This window comes from Zingiber officinale, chromosome 4A (assembly GCF_018446385.1).
Source record: "Zingiber officinale cultivar Zhangliang chromosome 4A, Zo_v1.1, whole genome shotgun sequence".
Lineage (NCBI taxonomy): Eukaryota > Viridiplantae > Streptophyta > Magnoliopsida > Zingiberales > Zingiberaceae > Zingiber > Zingiber officinale.
This window is the reverse complement of record NC_055992.1, coordinates 92,440,513-92,461,359: the sequence shown is the minus strand read 5'-3', so window position 1 is coordinate 92,461,359 and position 20,847 is coordinate 92,440,513.

Genomic DNA, 20,847 nt, shown 5'->3' with positions numbered 1-20,847 from the left:
GGCTAACCCTGAACAACCCTGTCGATCACGGTCTGCATTCTATCCCCTGTATTTGCCGACCCTCGACTGTAAGCTCGTAGATCGGGTTGTCTTTACACAGCCCTGTCGCTTCCGACCTGTGACTGGTGACTCGCACTTCCGGGCCTTCGAGTCGCAGACCTGCATACCGAGCCGTCTCTGCACAGCCCTGCTGCTTCTGACCTTTGATTTGTGGCTTGCACTTCCGGGCCTTCGAGTCGCAGACCTGCAGACCGAGCCGTCTCTGCACAGCCCTGCCGCTTCTGACCTTTGATTTGTGGCTTGCACTTCCGGGCCTTCGAGTCGCAGACCTGCAGACCTTTGATTTGTGGCTTGCACTTCCGGGCCTTCGAGTCGCAGACCTGCAGACCGAGCCGTCTCTGCACAGCCCTGCCGCTTCCGACCTTTGATTTGTTTCCTGTCCCTCAACCATAGGCCTGCAGCTTGAGCTGCCTCTGCCCAGCTTTGCCGATCCCGACCTGTACCCCAGGTTCCGCTTGCCGACTTCCTTTGTTTTTCCCATGACCTCGCCTACTTGAACAACCAGTCTGCCTGACCTCTGCCTATTCTATAGGCTAGCCTTTTGACTGCCTAGTCAGCTTGACTATTGACCGCCACGTCCTCTTGACTTTTGACTGCTTATATGGCCGTGACCTTTCTCACCCTTTCCTCTTGGGCCCCTCCACTGCTAACCGTATCACAAGCCTCCCTCACAAGTCTAGTCGAAGGAGGACGAAAGTCTGACTGACTAGACCTCAGCACATCTCTGAGATCTCAGCATATCTCTGTGACCTCAGCCTATCTCTGTGTCTCTACCTCAGTATATCTCTGTGCGCTCTGCTTCTTGCCTTACGCATCAACCTTTGTGTCGCGTCGCCTGGAATACCATGCGTCCTTAATTGCTTTACCAGTCGCTTGGGGTACCGTGCCCACACAGTTGCTTTGACTTGGCCACCCATCCTCTTTATAAAGAGCCTTACGATCGTTTCTTTATTCTATCTTCTCCTACCACGCCTTCCCACTTTCTTTTGCTAACCCGTGTTACACCACCTTCTTCCCCGCGATGCATTCTCCTTTTTCTGAGGAGGTTGATCAACCACCTTCCCAAACGCGAATAGATCAGCTCACCTTACAACTTGCCGAGAAAGAACGTGAACTGGAACGCGTATCCCAGGATCGAGCTCGTCAGCTAACTGCCCTGCGCTCCATGGAAGCCCAGTATCGTGTCGCGAAGTCTTGCGTGTATTCTGAGAAGGCGAGGAAAGAGGAATACCAGGCTAGCCTGCAGCGCCAACTCAGCCTTCAGGAATGCTTGAAACAAGAGCATGAAACGGAGCTATCTCTCCTCCGTGTGTATCTCGACGACAAGCAAGACACGATCGCCCGTCAACAAACAGTTATCAACTCCCTACATGCGCAGCTGGCTCGAGCCTTGAACGCCCCAGGGGCTCCTGAGTCCCCAGACATTTCTTCACGTGGCAGTGCTCATTCTCCATGACCAATCCTTTCCCCGAGTTAAAATTAGTTCAGGCCATAGTTGTCTCAGTGGCTCCTTTGCCGCCAAGCGTTCCCTCCTGCGGCCTTAGCTGTATCGCCTGCTAATTGAACTGTGCTGCTGTACTTGTATATCTATCCTTTTCCGGCCTAGTCTTTCCTGCTCAATTTTCATCTAGCAAGCATTTTTAGAAACTGACTCGTATGTAAGAGCTAAGAGTTGTATCATGACTCCTCTTTATGTATGAATTGTGGATAATAAAACCAACATAATGCTTGAAAATTAAAACTGCAATAAACGTGCAAAACCTGATGTCGCAGTTAACATCGATGCTTTAGGGGTAGGGTGGATGGCCTCCCGTACTTCGTGCCTTGCTTGTTTGCTGCATATTTGCAATTTGCATAAAGGAGCTAAAATGAAGCCAGATGTAGCTGACCTGATTATTTGGAAATGCTCCGCACAATGTGAGGCATATCCCTCTGAGAGGTAGTTAGGCGTGGGCGCCGAGTTCGCTTATGATTTTAGCAGGGGGGTTGATTTTTGATTCCCGCATGGGGGCCGACCTGAAAGGTCGTTGGGCGTGAGGACAGAGCTTACTTCTAACTCGCACTGGGAGCCGACCTAAAAGGTCGTTGGGCGTGAGCACAAGGCTCACTTTTAATTCTCGCATGGGAGCCGACCTGAAAGGTCGTTGGGCGTGAGAACAGAGCTCACTTATAACTCGCACTGGGGCGAGAGTCTGGGACTACAGACCTAAAAGCGTGAGCACAAGGCTCACTTTTAATTCGCCGATTGACGAGTCTGGTGCGTGAGCAGAGCTCACTTATAACTCGACCATTGACGTAAGAGTCTGGGACACTTAGCGTGAGAGCAAGCTCACTTTTAATTCTCGACCGGGCAACACGAGAGTCTGGGCGTGAGAACAGAGCTCACTTATAACTCGTCGGCTTGAGAGTCTGGGACACCTAGTAATTTCTCATTAAAATTTTTCTGCATCATAGACTAAATGTTTTGACAATTTACATAAATTTGATACAAACTTACTACCTAGTCTGAGGACTGTAGATGGTTTACGGTCCATAGTCGGAGCACAAGGCTCACATTCTCATCTTGCAGATAATAAGGTCGCAAGCTGAGCCTTGGTGTCACTTATAACCTCCCCATTGAGGTCGAGTGCGTGAATGCACCGACGGCTTGACTTTTTTCGCATGGGAGCCAACCTGAAAGGTCGTTGGGCGTGAGCAGGCTCACTTATAACTCCTGGGGCGAGTCTGGGACTACCGACCTAAAAAGTCGTTGGGCGTGAGCACAAGGCTCACTTTTAATTCTCGCATGGGAGCCGACCTCGTTGGGCGTGAGAACAGAGCTCACTTATAACTCGCACTGGGGCGAGAGTCTGGGACTACCGACCTAAAAGGTCGTTGGGCGTGAGCGCAAGACTCACTTTTAATTCTCGCATGGGAGCCGACCTGAAAGGTCGTTGGGCGTGAGAACAGAGCTCACTTATAACTCGCACTGGGGCGAGAGTCTGGGACTACCGACCTAAAAGGTCGTTGGGCGTGAGCACAAGGCTCACTTTTAATTCTCGCATGGGAGCCGACCTGAAAGGTCGTTGGGCGTGAGAACAGAGCTCACTTATAACTCGCACTGAGGCGAGAGTCTGGGGCTACCAACCTGAAAGGTCGTTGGGCGTGGGCACAAGGCTCACTTTTGATTCTCGCATGGGAGCCGACCTGAAAGGTCGTTGGGCGTGAGAGCAGAGCTCACTTATAACTCGCACTGGGGCGAGAGTCTGGGATACTCCGGTCCTAGACCAGTAATGATACTCCGGTCCGAGACCGGTGGCGATGGCGCTGGTCTGAGACCAGTAATGATACTCCGGCCCGAGACCGGTGGCGATGGTGCTGGTCTGAGACCAGTAAGGCTACTCCGGCCCGAGACCGGTAGCGATGGTGCTGGTCTGAGACCAGTAAGGCTACTCCGGCCCGAGACCAGTGGCGATGGTGCTGGTCTGAGACCCGGCCCGAGACCGGTGGCGATGGTGCTGGTCTGAGACCAGTGATGATACTTCAAACGGTGAAGGCATAGACGCATTGCTCTTCTCCGCCCTCATCCGTCTCGCCTATACCGACCTCATTGCTGTGGTTAATCTGGTCGTTATCGCTAGCTTTGGGCTTACTCATTTGCGTCGCGTTTCTCCCTGCAATTGCATTATGCGCGATATAGAATTAAGGATAGAGGAGGGAGTGTAAAAACCTTACTCGACCCTTGGGCCACAGTGCCCTTGCAGCTTATGATGACCCCGTAGTTCTCGCGATGCGCCTGGTTAGCTGCTCAGATCAGGGGTTGTCTAGGCAGAGCTACTTGCCCGGACGGTCCGAGCAAACAACACCCCGCAGGCCCGTTTGATACTCCTCTGATCTGACATTCACTTCTGCTGACCTACTTTGTCTCATTCACGACCCTTTTGAATTGCCTGGCGTCTGTAGCTTTATGAAACTTCCCGCCTAGCCTTGAGCCTTTCACGAAGAATGCTTCTTTTTTGAGGCCACGCCCTTTCATGATTACCTTGCCTTGTCGATCTTTAATGCGTTTCTGCTCGTGATGACACCTGTCCGACGCCTTTACTGCGCACGCCTCCTGACGCCAGCCTCTGACCCTTTTTTGCACCCTTCGGCGCTTATTTCCCATCAGACGGCGCTAGGGCGCGTTACCCCAAAAGATACTCGGCTCGACCCTCGATATTTCCTAGGAATGAATGAGCTTTATAAACCCTAAAGGCAGTCTGCTTTCCTTACTTCGACGCTTCGCTATCCTCCTCCCTTCGTTCGTGGCCGTTTCTGGCAGTGCAACTCCTCGTTCTCCTGCTTGCGCCCGACCTGTGACCCCTTTTGTCTTCATCCCCCTTGCCTGCTTGCTCCTCCTAATCATGGATGGTAAGGAACTCTTCTGGTATTCACGTTACATCTCTGATTTAGACCAGCATGACCTATCTGCACTGCAATCCAACTTGGGGCTAGGCGCCGCATATAAGTTTCGTCTTCCCTCACCAGATGAACATCCTTCTTCTCCTCCCGAAGGGTTTATCACTGTTTTTAGGGATCAAATCTTAGGAGGTCTTCGCTTTCCTTTGCATCCTTTTTTCTCCGAGTTGAGTCAGTATTGTGGTATTGGTATCTCCCAGTTTGCCCCCAATGTATTCCGAGCGGTCTGCAAATTCCCTTGACTGCTAGACTATTCCATCACTTCTATTCCTTCCGGCGAGCCGAGGCGGGGGTATTCAACGTTCAGGCCAAGCCGGGCCATAAGTTTTTTGATGACCTACCTTCTTCCAATAAAGGCTGGAGATCTTGTTTTTTCTACCTCAAGCCCCCCGTCCCCTTAGCCGGGCCTTCCCAATGGCATCCCATCTTTGCTTCAGACTTCCCTTTGCACGTCCATGAACTTGCCTGCTCCGCAGCTGCGGACAAGCTGAAAGGTGTTGTTGTTCACCTGTCTGTGCTGATGCTAGAAGGCATTCTGCACGCTTTTGGTCTTAGCCTTGTTTCCACGGAAATTGGAGCTCTTTTTGGTAAGTTGTTATTTTTTTTGTATACTGCTCTTCGCTAACTGAGGTGCTTTTTCCTCTTATATTTGTAGTGGCTGCCCTCCTCCGCTCTTTTGCCAGTCAGGAGACACCCTCGGTGGCCGTTCTGCAAGCTCTGAATGAGGAGCTAACACAAGGCCTATCCTCTGACCCCGCTGTTTCCGCCGGTCCACAGCCCTCGGGACACCAAACCTCCGAGACGGTAGCTGCCTCGGCGCTTATTGAGCCACCAGCCCCCAGCCCTGCAGACTCAGTCATACCCCGTCGCTCTGATCAACCCGCACCCGAGCCGTCGCCAGTAGGGCAAGTGCCTCCGCTCCCTCCTACTATGAAGCTGCGCCTTATGCGTAAGGGCAAGAGGACGGCCCCAGTCACCGCAACTTCTCCTCCACCTCCTCGCCGTCAACGCGTAGTGAGCATCTCTTCCCCCACCAGGTCCTCGGACACGAGCTCGACCCAGGAGACAAGCTTGGCCCGGGAGAAGGCCTCTGATCTGGAGGTGGCATACCCGCCATTGGACCTGATCGCTCCGGTGCCAATCCAGAGTGTATTACCTGCCCCGCCTTCGTCCTCTGGCGATCAGCCCCCGGACTCGCTGGCTCCCTCCGCCTCTCCTCTTCTTGGGCCTCCGAGCTCGACCATGCCGACTCTGAACCTCCCTTCTGCAGACCTGGCCTTTGAAACTTCCTGGAGGCTCCCTTCAGAGACCGACCCGGCCTACGTGCCCGCTGCCGACCTATCGCCTATCTTTGGTAGGGTCGACTTCTGTGGGGACTTGGCCATCTCCTGGCAATCAGCCAATCGGCAGTTCTGGGAGAGCAGTTCTCCTTTGGAGGAGTTTGATCAAATTGCTTGCTCCCTGGTAGCGGTAAGCTCTTTCTCTTCTTCTTCCTGGTATCCGTGTGTTTCTGTAACCCCCTTTCTCTTCTCCCGGCTACTTGCAGACCTGCTCCGCGAGTCTGAGCGCCGTGCAACGAGCGGCCGAGCTTCAACGAGAGAACGCGGTGCTCAAGGCACGTCTTCGGGAACTAGAGCCCCCTGCGGCTTCCTCAGCTCCTCCCGAGCCTTCTCTTGGAAGCTTGGATGCTTATCTGCGCGCCACCGGGGAATCTGCGGCCTCTGTTCGGGCCATTTCCCATGCCGCCTTCGATAAACTTCAACAGTTGGAGGCGGCTTTGAAGACAAGTAAGTCTTCCTTGGCTTCTGAAGCAGATCGTCACCAAGCGACAATTTCTGAGCTGAAGGCCAAAGAGGCAGAGCTGCTCTCCCGATCGGCGGATTTGAGTTCGCTACAGCAAAGTCAGGAGCTCCTGCAAACGGGGTTGGCCGATGCCCAGGCCCTGGCTAGTGCTGCCGCTAGCCGGGAAGCAACCATGCGGACTCAGTGGGAAGCTTGCCAAGCCACTCTCCAATCCTTGCGAGCGGAGTTATAGAAGGCCCAGGAAGCAGTGTCTCAGGGCCAAAGCGATTTATCCGTGGCCCGCGCCGAGGTTGCCGAGAACAAGAACAGTTTGGAAGTGTACCGAGCTGGCGAATCAGAGCGGCTAAAGGCGTACAGACTGGCCTACGTCCGCTCTTCCTTCTTCCTCCAAAAGCTGGGACGCTGGATGGTCTTGTTGCTCTGTCATGGGGCCGCTGGTGGGGTTAGGCAGGCCTTCGAGTATGGTTTCCTACGCTCGGCACCTCCTGCCACCTTTCTGGACAATCAATCTTCTAGGAAGTTAGAAACCTTCCCTTCCTTGAAGCTAGAGTTTTTTCCTGGCTCCTCATCTGCGATGATGATCCGAGGATATTTGCGCCATTCTTTGCTCTCCTACCGCGTCCGCTGATCCTGCGTCTTCCGACATAGTGCCAGCCGACCCCGGGCTCCGTCCGTTGGCTTCCCGTGACCCTGCCCCCTCTTCTACAGATGTTGTGTAGTCGGGACCATGTTGTAGTGTTTACCTTTTATGTGTTGATGTTGAACCTTCCCTGATTGTACTTATTCGTATGGTCGTATTGAACTCTGGATGACTGTACTTATCTTCTCTTACATCCGGATACTCGCATCGCTTTCCCTTCGCGTATCCTTAGCTTGTTTCTTTTCTTAGTAGGCCATCCGTGACTTTGGTTGAGCTCTGCCAGTCTGCCCGCCCTTGCTCGTTTTACCCTACTACATCGCTCTTCCTTCAATAATTGCTTTTATACCGAGCCCGGCGAGGGCTAGACTCATGCTCTCTATTCCTGATGCGGGCCCATGAAGTCCGCTGATCTGATCTGCACACCTTTCTAACGGCCCCTCCGTACATTCTTGACCTGCTTGGGGCAATCTCCTTAGGGGGCGCTTCGTATCTCGGGCCCCTGCCTTTCCTATAATGCCCCTGGTTACATTCCCGAGGATCATCACAGGGCGTTCCCTGTTTATCTCAGATGCTGCATCAATCGTCCGTTGTCCACTTTACGAAAATGTCCTTCATCCGCCATACCTATAAGTATCTTCTTGCTTCTTGCCTTCCCTTATGATTCGCCGCCACCACGGAGCACCCAAGCGTCGCTGCTGCCGACTGACTTCCTCCGAGACTGTGCCGCGATCCTTCTTCTTCTTCAAGCCTCTTCTTTTCGTTTGTTCTTTCTATCACCTGAGATAATCTCTTTCGCAATGACTTCTCCTTCTTGGATCTCCTTGTTGGCGGAGCACTTCCCCGACGCTTCGACTTTCGCTGAGTTGGATTGGGATGACCTACGGTACACTTATGAAATCCCTACTAGCTTCCATCCCATCATCCCTACTGGTGTGAACCTGTACTTCGATCCTCCGCCTGGCTATTGTACTTTCTTTACTGAACAATTTGTATCTGACCTCCGTTTACCCCCACATCCTTTTTTGTCTGGAGTGTGCCGCTACTTCAAGATCCCCTAGGTCAGCTAACTCCCAATTCCATAAAGATTTATGTGGCTTCGTGATACTCTGCGAAGTTTGTGAGGTTTCCTGGTCAGCTCCCCTTTTTCACTGCTTCTTTGCTCTTGCTCGGCACGTCGACGGTCTTTTTTATTTCCAAGCTCGCAACCACACTGCTTTCTTCTCTCCTCTCCCTCCTCCCAGTGCTAACTGGAGGAAAAAGTTCTTTTTTCTCCAGTTTCTAGAGGAAACAGACTGGCCCATGCGCTGGCAATCTGCTCTGCCTCTACCCCCGGCATTGGAAGAGTTCCATATGGATCTCCACTTTAATATGGCTGCAACCCAGATGGAGGATTGGCGCCTGAATCTGACAAGACTGCTATCTGGCGACCTACTTTCTTATTTCAGGCTGAGGCCTCCTTCTCTTGAAACACCGCACTCCTTAGGTAAGTTTGTGCTGAGCTCCCCCTTTCGCTCATTTTTTACTAGACTGATTCTTCGCGTTGGCGCCTATTGCTGAGGTTTTGCGCCGCGCATCAGAGGTTCTGCCTTTGCCCCTCAGTGATCTAGAAATAATGCGGCGCGGTCGGATGATCTTGGAGAGGAGGCTACTCCCTCATTTTGGATCCACCTCATCTGGGGCAGCGCCTCAGTCTACTTCCAACCCCGCCTCACACAACGCTTCTCCTTCACCTGCTGCCCCGAGCCGAGATCGGGGTCGTGCTCCAGCCGGCCGTCTGGCCAGAAGCGTCTTCCGAGGAGCCCCCGGGGCCTCCAAACGTGGTCGCGCAGCCCTTCATCGCGCAGGTCGAAGCTCATCCGGTCGGGCCGCCATAGACAGGGGTGCTGCAGCCTCTTCACAGGGTCAGCCTCGCTCTGAGGATTCTGACTCCGATAACCAGCCTCTGCTTCACAAGCGTCGCCGAAGATCAGGTCTGACTTCACAAACGCTTGATTCTATTTCTTCTACTACCCAATTGTCCCCCGCTACCACCGTGGCTAGCTCCAACACCATTCCCCTTGTCATTCTTGCTTTGTCTATCTGGCAGCCTCCCCCAACCCTTACAGGGGAAGACCAGCTGCATTCCGCTCTGCCCCCACTCTTGCTGAGGAAGATAGCCCAGTCGATCGTCACGACCCCGTGCCAACTGAACCCGTTCCCGAGCCACCTCCCGCTCCTCCTGGTGCTGACGCCGGCCCTTCTCAACCTTCCTCCTCCACCCGCCATCATTACAGGACCACTATCCCCTCCGAAGCTGCTCTTGCTCGGCGACACGACGCCCCCACGAGCCTTCTGATGATGAAAGGTTCTCTTGGCAGCTTGTGGGCGGAGAGCATGAGTCAAATGGGTAGTTTGTCACCATTAGCCCAGATGGATAGGTTCTCAAAGTCCTGGGCTAAAGTAAGTACTTCTCACCTCGCACTTGCCATTAATTTACCTCAGCTAAAGGTTGTTCCTTCCATCTAGACTCATGCAGAATCTTTGGTGCTGAACCAATCCTTCCACACCCTCCATCATGAAAGCAAAGAACTCCGGGAGAGAGTTTCCGCATTAGAGCTGCAACTGAACGACCCTGCCCAAGCCAGTTATGCTTTGCGAGCGGAGATTCAAGCCTTAACCAATCAGATCGACCGTGCTATGAGGGAGGAAAGAGCTGCCTCCGAGGTGGGGTATCAGCAACAACTAGCCCACCAAGCTCAAGAAATGCAGTCCAAAGATACTCTTCTGCAGGAGAAGAACAATAAACTGGAGGTTCAGGCGGCACAGTTGGAGACTCAAGGGGCTGAGCTGGAGGCCTTGAGGGCGGAACTATCCCAGTCTCGGGTGGCTTTGACAGGAGTATCCACTGCCCTGGCGGTCTATCAAGAAGGAGAGGATGATCGTTGCCTGCGAAGTCGAAGGTCCTATTTGAGCTCTCCTGAATTTTTATCCCAGGCCGGGGCACGCTTTGCTGCGACCGTACCATACACGGCGGCTGGAGTTATCAGACAACTGCATGCACAAGACTTCTTGAGCTCCATCCCTCCCGCAAACTTCTTAGATCAGGGCCAGACCATTCAAGGCTTTCCGGATGAGATCTTTGCTCCTTTAAAATGATTTGTTCCAACTGCTTAAAACTGATGAGTTTTTTACATGTACATGAGTATCTTCGAATTTTTGCTTGACTATCCTACCGTCTCCGGAACCCTCAGCAGACCTGGCTTATACCCATAGAGTTGGCACCCTTCAAACTCGATAGGGCTGTAAGTAGTTAGCACTCCAAGGTCAGTCTAGATTCCTTCCTTGAGCATCCTGCAAATAATAGGCCCCTGATGCCAGTTTTTTGATGACTTTGTATGGTCCGTCCCATTGTGGCGCCAGCTTTGTCATTTCCCCTAAGGGCTTCACCTGCTTCCAGACTAGGTCTCCTTCTCCGAAGAAACGATGGATCACCCTTCTGTTATAGTGCTGTCTCATCCTCTGTCTATAGGCTTCCAGCCTGGCAGCTGTTTGCTCGCGGATTTCGCTGATGAAATCCAGTTCGGCCAGCCGTCGCTCTGTGTTTTCTTGGTCGTACATCATTCTTCTTACGGATGGTATCCCGACCTCCAGAGGTACTACTGCTTCATTACCATACACTAAATGGAAGGGTGTCAGACCTGTACTCTCTCGGGGTGTCGTACGATAGGCCCACAAAATGCTCGGCAGTTCGTCCACCCAACTGCCCCCCGTATGATCCAGCTTGACCTTGAGCCCTCGCACTATTTCCCGATTGACCACCTCTGTCTGACCGTTGCTCTGAGGATGCGCCACCGAAGTAAAGGCCTGCGTTATGCCGAACCCTTTGCACCAATTTTGTATTTTGCGTCCTTGAAATTGTCTGTCATTGTCCGACACCAATTTGTGAGGTAGGCCGAATCTGCAAAAGATATTCTTCCACAAGAACTGGATCACCGCATCTTCAGTGATTTTGGCCAGGGCTTCCGCTTCCACCCACTTGGAGAAGTAATCCACTGCTACCAGCAAGAAACGTCTCTGCCCCGTAGCCATCGGGAAAGGTCCTACGATATCCATACCCCACTGGTCAAACGAGCAAGACACTATAGAAGTTCTCAGCAGCTCTGTAGGTCGATGCGACAGGTTCTGGTACCTTTGACATGACAGACAAGTATTCACCAGCTTTTGTGCGTCCTTCTGCAGGGTAGGCCAGAAATACCCGACCAATAGCACTTTCCGGACCAGCGTTCTTCCACCTGCGTGGTTGTCATAACATCCCAAATGTATGTCCCGCAAGGCCTGATCTGCTTCTTCCATATTCAAGCACTTGAGCAGAGGTTTGGAGAAAGACCTTTTGTACAGTTGATCTCCAATCATAACATAAGAATGGGCCTGTCTCCTGAGCATGCGCGCCTCTTCTAAGTTGGTAGGTACAATTCCTTGCTGGAGGAAACTTACTATGGGCGCCCTCCAATTAATTACTCCTTCCAAGTTATTTTGTAGGTCTATCTGGGCTATAAGGAAGGTCTGCGCTATAGATCTGTCAAGTACCCAAGTAGTCAGGGAGTTGGCCATTTTAGCTAACTCATCCACTCTTTCATTTTCAGCCCTGAGAATCTTAGTGACTGTGACCTCTTTAAAATCTTTCCTCATCTTCTCATAGGCTTCCTTGTAAACTTGCATCTTTTCGTTGTTCGCTTCAAAATGTCCGGTCACCTGCTGAGTTACTAACTGCGAATCCGAGTATATTACGACTCGGCTCGCCCCCACATGCCGAGCTGCTTGCAAACCTGCTAATAAGGCTTCATACTCTGCCTCATTGTTGGTAGCTCTAAAATTTAGCCGTACAACCAGCTGCATGATGTCTCCCTGCGGAGATATTAGAAGTGCACCTACGCCACTTCCTCGATGGGTAGCTGATCCGTCTACATAAATTTTCCAGACCTCCTCCGAGTCTGTTTGATAAACTTCTGTCAAGAAATCCGCCAGAGCCTGTGCTTTGATCGCGGTTCGGGGCTGATACTGTATATCATATTCCCCCAGCTCGGTTACCCATTTGATAAGCCGACCTGCTACCTCCACCTTGGTGAGAGCTCGACCCATTGTACTATTTGTTAGGACGGTGATGGGATGCGCAAAAAAATACGGTCGGAGGCGCCGAGCCATGAGAACAAGTCCGTAAACCAACTTTTCCAGGGCCGAATACCGAGACTCAGCCCCCTTCAATAGATGGCTGAAAAAATACACTGGTCGTTGTACATTGTCCTGTTCCTTAACCAGCACGGCCCCCACGGCCTCGGGGGTGGCTGACAAGTAGACCCAAAGGGGCTCTCCCACAACAGGCTTGAACAGCGATGGCAAGGACTCCAGGTATTGCTTTAACTCCTCAAAGGCCTGTGTGCATTCTTCCGTCCACCGAAACTTGGCCACCTTCCTGAGCACTTTGAAGAAGGGCGCCGCTCGATCTGCAGATCTGGAGATGAATCGGGACAGTGCTGTTATCCTGCCGACCAGCTTCTGCGTTTCCTTCAGATTCTGAGGGATCTGCATGTTCCAAAGTGCTTGAACCTTCTCAGGGTTGGCTTCTATCCCTCGTTCAGTTACCAGATACCACAAAAACTTCCCTCCTTTGGCCCCGAACAAGCATTTCAGGGGATTCAGCCTTACCCCATATTGCCTCACAGTCCCACAGGTTTCTTCTACATCTTTTATTAGACTGGACGCCAGGGGGGACTTGATCAGGATGTCATCAACATAGACCTCTACGTTCCGCCTGATCTGACTCCGAAAGACTTTGTCCATCATCCTTTGGTAGGTAGCCCCAGTATTTCTGAGTCCAAATGGCATGACCGTATAGCAAAAAGTACCGTCGGCCGTTATGAAGCTGACTTTCTCCTAATCCTCCTTGGCCAAGGGTATTTGATGATATCCTTGATAAGCGTCCATCATGCATATCCTTTCACAGCCAGCAGTTGAATCCACCACCTGATCGATCCGCGGGAGAGGATAACAGTCTTTGAGGGTGGCTTTGTTGAGGTCGCGAAAGTCTATGCACACCCTCCACTTGTTATTAGGCTTTTTTACCAATACAACGTTGGAGAGCCAGGACGGGAACTGTACCTCTCGAACATGTCCTGCCTTCCTGAGCTGATCCACTTCAGCTCGGATAATCTTATTCTGGTCGGTAGAGAAGTTTCTCTTCTTCTTCTTGACTGGCTTGGCCTCGGGTATAATATGCAGTTTGTGCTCAGCCACCTCTGGTTTGACCCCGGGCAACTCTTCCGGTGACCAAGCAAAAACGTCCCTATTGCGGATCAGGCACCGTATCAGCTCCGACTTAAGCTCCTGTGGCAAGTCACTGGCAATGCGAGTGATGCTCTCTGCTCTGTCAGCATGCAGCCGAATTTATTCCCAAGGGATAGGCTCCTCGGTAATAGGCAGAGGCTCCTCTTGGATAGCGTGAACTCCCCCATCTTGCGTCCTCCGGCTCTTGCGCGCCTCCACCCGGACCATATCAATGTAGCAGTTGCGAGACACCTCCTGCTCTCCCTTGACTTCCCTGACCTGCTCGCCGACCGGAAACTTGATCTTTTGGTGAAAAGTGGAGACGGCAGCCCGGAACTCATGCAGAGCTGGCCTTCCCAGGATGACGTTGTAGGAGGAAGGCGAATCCACCACTATAAAGGTACTTCTCCGGGTGCGCACCAGTGGCTCAGTGCCCATGGAGATGGCCAGCTTGATCTGACCCATGGGCTTGACTTCATTGCCTGTGAACCCGTACAAAGAAGTGGTTACGGGTTGGAGCTCAGCGGCGTCAATCTGCATCTCCTCGAACGCAGCTCTGAATAAAATGTTGACCGAGCTCCCGGTATCCACAAAGACCCGAGCCACTCGGCTGTTAGCGATAACGGCCTTGATTATGAGGGCGTCGTCGTGGGGCAATTCCAGACCCTCCAAATCTTGTGGCCCAAAGCTAATGACAGGGCCAGACGCCTGCTCGTGGCTGCACCCCACGGCTCCCACATACAACCGTCGAACGTGTGACTTACGGGCTCGGCCTGAGTCCCCGTCAGTGGGCCCTCCTGAAATCATACCGATCTCTCGCACAACAGCATTGCCCCGGTTCTCCAGTTCTCCGGCATCTCTTCGGTCTTCCCCGAGGCCAGCTTGGTTAGATGGGCCGGGTCTAACGAGCACGTCCTGCTGCGGCTCGTTCCTCCTCCAACCTCTGTATTTGGGGCGCTAACTCCGGGGGGGGGGGGGGCAGACCCTGCTCGGCAGCTCTCCTGGAATCACGAGCGAATTGGAAGCAGTTACTAAGATCGTGCGTCCTGGACCGATGATATATGCAATATGGTGCTCCCCTTGGTCCAGGTCTGGGTGCGTGTATAGCAGCAACTCGTGGAGCTGGTCTGACTCCCTGAACGGGCTGAGGGGCAGGCCTGGGTTGACCGCGCTGGAAGGGCTGAGCTGGTTGCGGTACTCTCCTTTCAGGTCGGTTGCCTGGAGCCACCGTCCTTTTGGCCTTCCGCCTAGCGGCCTGCGCTTCTTCCACCTTGATGTAGCAAGAAGCTTTCTCCACCATATCGTCAAAGCTTCAGGCGGGATTTTTGATGAGGTCCCTGAAGAATTCTCCTTCTCGCAATCCGTGGGAGAAGGCGCTCATCAATATTTCTGAGGTGGCGGAGGGGACGTCATTGGCCACCTGACTAAACCGGTTGATGTAGCTTCGCAAGGGCTCGGTCGGATCCTGCTTGAGAGCAAAAAGACAGTGGTCAGTTTTTTGATACTTACGACTACTGGCGAAACGGCGTAGGAAGGCCGTTTTGAAATCCATGAAGCGATTGATGGACTCTGGGGGCAATCCATCGAACCACTTCTGCGCCGACCTGGACAGGGTGTGTAGAAACACTCGGTATTTGACAGCATCGCTGTATTGATACAAGATAGCCGCGTTCTTGAACTTCCTCAGGTGCTCTTCCGGGTCCTTGCTCCCATCGTATTCTCCAATGTTCGGGGCTCGATACCCCTTGGGCAGGCTTTCCCTCAGGATCTGAGCCGAGAAGGGTACCTTGTCATCCGGGTCTTCAGCTCTGGCGGGGATTATAGCTTTTCCCTTTCACGAATCCCGGGGTGGATGTAGAGAGCTTTCCACCACCGACGCCTGCGGCTCTTGGACTATGCTCACGAGGTCCGGCTCGATGATAGTTGCGGCGAGGCTCTCGAAAGAGGTACGAGGAGTTCTTCCTGCTACTTCCTCTTTGAGCCCTGTCGGGCGGGGCCCGGTTCTTTAAACGCCGCGCCAGGCGAGTCGTGAGGCTGTTCCTTGCTTTTCGGGCGGCTGCTTCGACCTCCTTGAAGAGCTCGTACTCCCGCGGTCATGGTCACGTTGATCCTCCTGCTAGAGGCCCGAGTCCTCCATCTTCACGCTCCGGATCAGGCAGGGTGCTTCTGCCTTGATCCTGTCCGAAGGCTGAGTCGGACGGAGGCTGGTCGCGGTGGCCTGGTTGTTGACGGAAAGTTGTGGGCGATTCGGCTCCCACGGGCAGCTGACGCTGCTGCAGGACCCTGCACACACTCAGACGATCTCCCTCCCTCACGTTAGAGACCAGAACCCAGGGAAAAAGTACCCGGATCAGGCCCTCCGACGCTCAAGTCAGATCCTTTTTCCCCAGAAAAAGCAGAGAGACTAAAAACGAAAAGTTGTGGAAAAAGTGACGAGAGAGCGCGTACCCGCGTACGAGGAATCTCCTCCTTTTTATGCACCCACCTTGCTTCCAGAACCTGCCATCCTGTCAGAAAACGTTAGACGCTGGGCTTTGTCGTATATCCCTGACACCTGTCGTGCTGCTATTGGTCGTGAAGGTATCTTCTTGTTTAGGAACCTTCGCCTTTACAGGGGTTTTGTCTCGTAGTGAAGGACATCTGTCAGGCTGCCATTGGTTATGAGAGCATCCTCTCGCTTAGGAACCTCCGCCTCCGCACATCTCCCTGGTATGCAATGATTACCCTTGACGGACAGTTGTGATCCTCCGACTCCTGCACAGCTTAGCTCGTCCTATTTATCGCGGTCTGCATTTACCTCACACCCCTCGACGAGATCTTGCCTCTATGCGTTACTTGTTAGTCAGGCTAACCCTGAACAGCCCTGTCGATCACGGTCTGCATTCTGTCCCCTGTATTTGCCGGCCCTCGACTGTAAGCCCGTAGATCGGGCTGTCTTTACACAGCCCTGTCGCTTCCGACCTGTGACTGGTGACTCGCACTTCCGGGCCTTCGAGTCGCAGACCTGCAGACCGAGCCGTCTCTGCACAGCCCTGCCGCTTCTGACCTTTGATTTGTGGCTTGCACTTCCGGGCCTTCGAGTCGCAGACCTGCAGACCGAGCCGTCTCTGCACAGCCCTGCCGCTTCCGACCTTTGATTTGTTTCCTGTCCCTCGACCATAGGCCTGCAGCTTGAGCTGCCTCTGCCCAGCTTTGCCGATCCCGACCTGTACCCCAGGTTCCGCTTGCCGACTTCCTTTGTTTTTCCCACGGCCTCGCCTGCTTGAACAACCAGTTTGCCTGACCTCTGCCTATTCCATAGGCTAGCCTTTTGACTGCCTAGTCAGCTTGACTATTGACCGCCACGTCCTCTTGACTTTTGACCGCTTATATGGCCGTGACCTTTCTCACCCTTTCCTCTTGGGCCCCTCCACTGCTAACCGTATCAAGTATCATTATTGGAACTATTTGGAGATGAGTGGTCAAATTGATGGGAATCAAGACAAAAGAGGAAGTCTGCAAGATTTTATGGAGATGGAGCGGAGCCCAAAATTCCATCTTCCCTTGAACTTTGTGTATGTCTTGTTGGTGTAGGATCATTATGCTAGGGGGGGGGGAGTATGAACAGAACTCGTGACTTTAACGCTTATTTAAAAACTTTCAAGAGATAAGTAGCGAAATAAAGACAGAAAGAAAGACAACAATCACTAACACTTTGATTTATTTGGTTTGGAGCCTGCGATGACTCCTACTCTAAGGCTCGCACGTGAGAGTATTTTCGATGGACAATCCACTAGTAGTTCGAAGAAAAATTACAAATATTATGTATAAGAACTACAATTATAAAACTTTAAACAAAATTATACCGACAACTTGTAAAGATCTGAAGTCGCTAGTCTTTGGTTGTCAGAGTAGTGTTTAGGCATTGTGGAAGCATTTTCTGAGCAGCGCGTAAGAGCAGAAGATGATTGGAATGTTGTTATTGAGTTGCTGGTCAAATCCTCCTTTTATAGCCCACTCCGGGCACCTGGAACCTCCCTGGGAGCCCTCATAGGACTGACGTGGCGTGCTCTCGTTGAAACTTGATCTGTAAAAATTATCCACCTCCGGGCACCAAGATCGTGACGTAGGTTGGCTAATCATCGCATTCTAGCTCACTATAAAGATTAATTTTCGGCTATCCGGGCTCCTGGAGCAACTCCGGGCGCCTAGCCAAACACCTTGCTCCAGGCGAAGCCTTCCCGAGTGGCTGTTTGGCGAAGGCATCTCGGGTGCCTGGAGCAGCTCCGAGAGTTCGGACTCCGAGCACCCAGATCACCATTTTCTACACTTTTATTTTCTACAAAACAAAGTTAGTCCAGACAAATAAAATTAAAGAATGACAAGTTTTGACAACATTCTAATTGTCCGATCTTGACTTTAAGTTTCGTTGAAACTCTAGGTCAGACCGACACCTACTGTTCCCTCCTTGGGGAATATATCCTCACCTACTCCTCTTTGGAGAAATTACCTTTTACCAGATAGGTCCTTAAAACTGTTTGGACTTTTGCTCAGCGTCCGAGACTTTAGGTCTTCCTGTTGAACGTTTGATCCATGATCCATCCAGTCTTCCACCTAGTGTCCACGACCCCCAAGACTTTCACCTAGAGTTCTCGACTCTAGGATTTCACCCAAAGTCCTTGACCCACTAGTCCCCCAGACAGAACTTTGTTGTCTAATTGTAGTTAGGACTTTCCTTTGCCTAAGATCACTTAGGTCTTTTCTGCACACTTAGTCACACTTGTTAGATCACAAGACAACTTAACTTTGAACTCTTTTGTCATTATCAAAACACAGATTCGATTGTTTGGTGCTCCTTGCACCAATAGTTGGAGCAACCTGTGAGAGTTCTAGTATACTAGTAGGGTAAATCAGAAAGGTGTCTTGATTATTTGAAGGAGTGTCTGAGAGAATAACTACAAATGGAAAGAGATACTCATTAAAAATACATATTGAGAAATATATAACTGCCCAGTTGACATATATAGGCAACGATATCCATGATGTAAATTGCTATAACTAAGAAAAATATATTGTTGAGATCGAGGGTTTTAACTTATGTTTAGAGTAAGATCATAATCAAAGATAACATGGGCAACCAAAGATACAGAAGAATAAGTAATCTAGAGAGCGATTATAAAGTCTTTCCAAGGGGCTTTTGTTTTGAAGTATTGGGTGAGCAAATGATTGATAAGGTATACTGAAGTTCGGACAACGTCATCCCAAAATTTAAGTGGAACTGAGTCATGATTAAGAAGGGTTAAGACAATTTCAATTATATGACAATGTATCCACTCAGCAGATCCATTTTGTTCAAGAGTGTGAGGACAAGAGACTTGATGAAGGATACCTAAGGAGATAAAATGACGATGAGGGGCTTGATACTCGCCTCCCTAAGTAGAATGCAGAGTGAGTATTTTATGATCAAAATAACACTTAACATGCTTTTGAAAATGATAAAAAATATCGAAGAGATCAGACTTTCTTTTCATAGAAAAAATTTAAGTAAACTTGCTAAAATTATCAATAAAGATAACATAATAAAGAAAACTTGATTAGATAGAATTAAAGCAGGACCCATACATTATAGTGAATAATTTCTAAAGGAAAACTAGAGGTGCAAGTAAAAGACACAAAAGATAATTTATGATATTTTATTTTTATGCAAGCTTCATATAAATGAGATGAGGAGATTAAAGAAATTGATAAACCATACTAATTAATGATATTTTGAACAAGATGTAGAGACTGATGACCAAGACATGTGTGCCAAAAGAATTTATCAGTGTGTTTTCCAGCAAAAGCATTAGTACAGGTGGGTTGAAAATGATAGAGGTCATCTTTAATATTTCCTCGGAGAAGAATAGTTTCTATTGTGGGATCCTTCACAAGACAATGACGAGGATAAAATTCAAAGAACACATTATCAAGAGTAAATTGACGCACAGAAAGTAAATTTTTGATGATAGAAGGAACATGAAGAGTGTTGCGCATATGAAAAGTTCGACCACATGAGTGAAAGGATATATTTCCAAGGTGAGTAATTTACAAACTCGAGTCATTACCTATTTGTACCATGTCAGGTCCATGATAAGGCGAAGCTTCTATGAAAATATCATATTATGATGTAACATAATGAGTTGCTCCAGAATTTGAATGTCATCTTGGGTTCTCAGGAGTCGATGAAACTATATTAGGAGAGATAGAAAGTGAGAATGCTCTAGAATAAGATGACTAAGATGCAGATTATCAAGAAGGTGGTGATTGATTTAAAGATGCAGATTCTTCTTGTGAAATAGTTTGTTGTCATAATGTTGCAATACCACCAGCAAAATTTGAATTAAATCTTTTAGGACATTGAATACCAACATGTCCAAGTCAGAGACAAATTTTACATTTCTCTGACTATAGGACCAATCAAATCTTCTAGAGCAATAAATATCAGTATGACCAACGATGCGACAAATTTGCTATCGGTATGAACTTTGCTTTTAGCCATCTTGACATCGTTGAGTATCTAACATCGAAAATAAATAACTCATCTCTTGGCTTCTGCAAACTACTACTCACAAATAGAAAAAGGAGCAAATTGGTTGGAGTTTGCTACTGTGGCTTGCTAGAAGAATTTTTTTATGTTTGCAAACAATTTTTGGTGTTGGAACCTTGCTGTCTGATGGCACAAGGAGATCTTCTTTCCTTGTTGATCGCAGTGGTGGCAAAATAGTAAAGATGTCCGGCTACTCCCTTGGCTGGATTTGCTCGAGAAGTGGCTGTACAAGGAGCCCGTAGTTTCTTGGTTGGGCGGTGGCGTGAGCTTCAGCCGAGGCTATTGTGCTTCGGCATCGTATTGACTGACAAGCAACTTACCGTGGTCAACAATTACTGGCAGTGGGAAGCAGGAGGAGGTGGCGGGTGCTGCAGCAAGCAATCCTATGGAAATAAAATTCCCATCGGTCCTTATTGTTCGGTGGTCTAAGTCCGGAGTTGTGAGGTAGGTCGGAGAATACCAATAAAGATAGCTCTCGGAGCTCCTAGTATTTACGGAATTGACGATAGCTCTCGGCAATAGAACTCCTAATATTATAGAATTATACCAATAAAGATAGAGAATACCATCCCTTCTTCCTTATAAAAATTACCTCTCTATATTAGAATTTCTGGATCTATAGAATTTCTGGATCCATCATTGATTGCGTGTATTTAATACGGTAAGTGAGTGTGTGTGTTTTTATGGTAAAATGCCATGTTTAATCTCCTCCAATCTCTTAGGACCAGTACCACGCTACGTCCAAAGACCACAGACCATGCCAACACCTTTGTTTGAGTCGCGATTCGAGGATGCTTTCCAGCATCCCAAAGCCCCGATTTATTTTAGCTTTGCCTTCTCCCAACACCATCGGAGGCAAAGGCCTAGCTATAATTTGATCCATTTGAGCAGTATAGTAATGAATTAGGGTAAATTTGGGGTCTAGGAAAGAGGGTATAGCGAGTGAGGCTTAGTTGGGGATTGGGATTTTAGGGATAAGCGACCTCCTCTGGACTGAGTTAAGATCGAGTCACGCAGTGCTGTCTTTGCAAGGAGCCTTTGG